This window comes from Notothenia coriiceps, unplaced genomic scaffold (assembly GCF_000735185.1).
Source record: "Notothenia coriiceps isolate Sejong01 unplaced genomic scaffold, NC01 NC01_scaffold00025848, whole genome shotgun sequence".
Classification (NCBI taxonomy): domain Eukaryota; kingdom Metazoa; phylum Chordata; class Actinopteri; order Perciformes; family Nototheniidae; genus Notothenia; species Notothenia coriiceps.
Window position 1 is genome coordinate 279457 of NW_011358549.1, and position 3566 is coordinate 283022.

Sequence of the window (3566 nt, forward strand, 5' to 3'; positions counted from 1 at the left end):
AGGACAAATGTGTTTCTTTGATTCTCTGAGAGTGTCGCTCTGCTTCTTCCTCTAAAGCTCTCTGAAATGAAGTGTATTGTAGAGCAGTGGTTCCCAACCTTTTTTACCAAGAGCCCCCCCAAATGACTCCTGTTGAAAGTTGCCCCCCCCACACGCAACAGCGGTAAGTGAGTGACTTTGATGGTTATTGGATTCAGGATTCATTCATTTGGATTCCCGCTGTATGAAGAAATTAAAGGACGGCGCAAGTGGAAACAATTCACAAAGGGATTAAACTGTTTAAAACACATGCTCAAAGTAAGCCGGATATTGCCGATGTGTTTATGTGGGTTCAAAAGTTGTAAATAATCTACAAAATGGAGGAGACCGATCTGATCGGAGCAACTGTGACAAATAATCCAACTGAAACCGGCATGGACGATGTCTACGTTTTTAAAAATGCGCTTATCCAGAAAAGCCTGGTTTGGACACTTTACGGGCAGAAGAAACATTTCTATTAAAGAAAGAATTATACATTTCTGTCTTTTTATGCCTTTAATAGCTACTAACTTGAATTTTTATTCAAATTAATTAATCAATTATTTGTTATAGGTTATTGTAATGTAGAGACAAGGCTTTTAGTGACAATCATATATATATAAAAAAAAAAAAAGAAGTAAAAAAAAAAAAAAGTCTAAATATGATATTTGGACTCAAATCATCTGAGGCCTGGCGCCCCCCCTGCGATCTTTGGTGCCCCCCAGGTTGGGAACCACTGGTCTAGACTACTGTCACACATCACAACACTTTCAATACTTATTCTAGAAGTACTGAATCGTTTCAAACTTCATTCATAACTGTTTCTTAGTCAGCATTGAATTCTGGGCTATTTTCTTTTCTGCTTTCTTTTGAAAGTCCAATAGTAGAGCACTCTATATTATTAACGTCATACTTTTGGTGGCTGTGTGATATTGTTTTCCACTCTTTTGATCCAAACATTTTCAATAGCTCCCGACTCTACAGCCTTTGGTATTTAGTATTTACAAAAATGAATGTTCACTGCAGTTTAAAAAACTGTTTGCATTCAAGGCTTTATTTGAAAACCTCAATATAAGCTTTGAACTCAGTTTTCACATTTTACTGATAATAAAGCTGCTTTTATTCGTGTTGAACCAAGTCTTTTCACTTCCATCTTTTCATCGTGGCAGTTTTTGGATGTCTCAAGATTTTAAGTCTGATATTTGATTCATATCTCAAAGGCTCTAGTCATTGGAGAGCAGGTTGAACCCTTCACTGTGCCTTTTGTAAATTATATTCCCAATCTTATAAATCACAGTAGGCAAAAGGAAAAGCTCTAAAATAAGAGTAACAGCATCCATATATACTAACGGATTGATCCTTTAATGTAACGATTACAAGAGCAAACATGTGTGCACCATCTTATTGTCTTGTTGTCAACACAGCAACTAATTGAACCATCTTCAAAGTGAAATATATCTCATTTAAGGCTTTAATAAAAGATCATATTGGTTTCTTTAATAAACACATTTCTCATGATCCGCCTCCTCCTTCTGTCAGGAAATCTAGCCAACATCATGCGTAATTATGGATATTCATTCATAACCTGGATAGAAATGTGTGTGGGAGTAAGAATATCTTTAATAGTGTAATTTCACCTAGATTTGAGACAGCTAATACCATAAACACCATCAGCTCTGCATGTCTGAATTTAAAGAATCACAAGGGGCCAGAAAAGAAACATTATTTGTTCAAAGTGAAAGCACATGTTTAGTTAGTGCCATTTTCATCTCTTTCAATCTGGCTGGGACCCTTGCATGTTCACATAACACATTTCCAAACTTTAATTATAAAAGCACATACAAAAAAAATAATAATGCAGGGAACAACAAAGAAAATCCAATATGATTTCAACGACATTTTCTTTATAGATTTTGTCACTGTGTTGGCTGCCATAACAACTTTTCTAAACATTACAATTATCTCTTGGGAGAATGTCATCATGGGTACAACTCCAACTCTGATAACACTTTCTCCCTTTGCTTTTATGTCCAACAATGAGGTGAGATAACAACAGAGACACAGAGAGGGCTGGCTAAAGAGAGGGCTCACATTTCAGATTCACTCCATGACAAGGACACAATGACTGTCTGCCTTCAGCTCTAAGGCTTTCTCACACACACACACACACACACACACACACACACACACACACACACACACACACACACACACACACACACACACACACTATCTACTCAGGTTCATCACCTTCCATTCTTTTCTCTCTGCACTGATAACCATGGTAACCCGTCTATCTGTCCGTTGGCCTCTCTATGCCGCGTCTACGCTCTGTTAACCAGATGTCTCGGAGGATTTGCTGCCATACAGCCCCTAAATTATAATACTGTCAGAATGTATAAGCACACACAGGGAGAGCTGGGAAATGTCATCGTCAAAGAAGTTGTTTCAACACTCCCAAACACTGATTACAAGGAAACAACCATTGAAAAAATGGGCGGAAAAACACTAATGTTACCCAAAGAATAATTACAGTACAGGCTATTGCGTCATCATATCAAAATGTTCAAATGTAGACATTATCATATAATGCCACATTGCGGTTATGTTTTACAATTAAAATGTATCCATACAAATATATATTTATACATATGTTGGAGAGAAACTAAATAAAACATTTGATTTTCTCAGCATCAACCAAATCTAGCTTGAATGTTCAACCTTGATTTTGTCACAAGGTTCATTGACTAATTGGACATTCCTGGAGCTTTCAGCCACACATTGTGGTCTTTTTCTATGAAAAGGCTTTGATTCGTTATTTGTTTTCGGTATTTGACCTTGTTGATGTTGCAAGTGGAGAGGCTGAGATGCAAGAAGAATATCAGACCTATTATCGTATCGTTTATCGTATCGTCACATGTTTTTGCATGACCAGAAAAGCCACTAGGTAAAGACTTAACCATCTCACTAAAAAGAAATCAAACCTCTTCTGCTGTTGCAAGATGTGGGAATTCAATTTTACACCGACCATAGATTTGATGCTTTTCAACCGTTATTGTATTCTAAAAAGAGGAGTTAAGACACCCAGGACTTCCATCTATATCCCAGGGTACACCTGTTCCAACAAATATAGTGTTTACAAAAGTGACGATATTGAAGGACACTACTTATCAATGCAGTAGGAAGAACAATACGATATCAATATGGGAGTTAAATCTAAACTTAAGTAGAAAATGTCCAGACATGACTGGATTTCCACCAAATTCAGGATGACAGCAAATATATTCTATCGTATGAAGGCTTCTCATGACATTATGAATAAAACTTTATCCGTTTATTTCTGTGGACGATGAGTCTGCACTGCTTGTCCTGCTGCATGGATGTGTGTGTGCATGCGAGTGTGTGTGTGATGGATGTGTTATTGTTGAGTTTTGAGGCTAGATGTATGCTTGATGGAACAAGAAGAAGGTTGAAAAAGACAGGATCATCTCTCTATGTATCTCTCCTTCTCTCTCTCGCCCTTCCATCCAGAGCATTTGGGGGGGGGG

At 37.4% G+C, this 3566-nt stretch overlaps 1 protein-coding gene across 1 annotated transcript in view; it reads right to left on the minus strand.

Moving 5' to 3' along the window:
- Positions 1–3566, minus strand: part of LOC104956332 (laminin subunit alpha-2-like) — a 50133-nt gene that overhangs the window by 41344 nt on the left and 5223 nt on the right. The window lies entirely within an intron of this gene.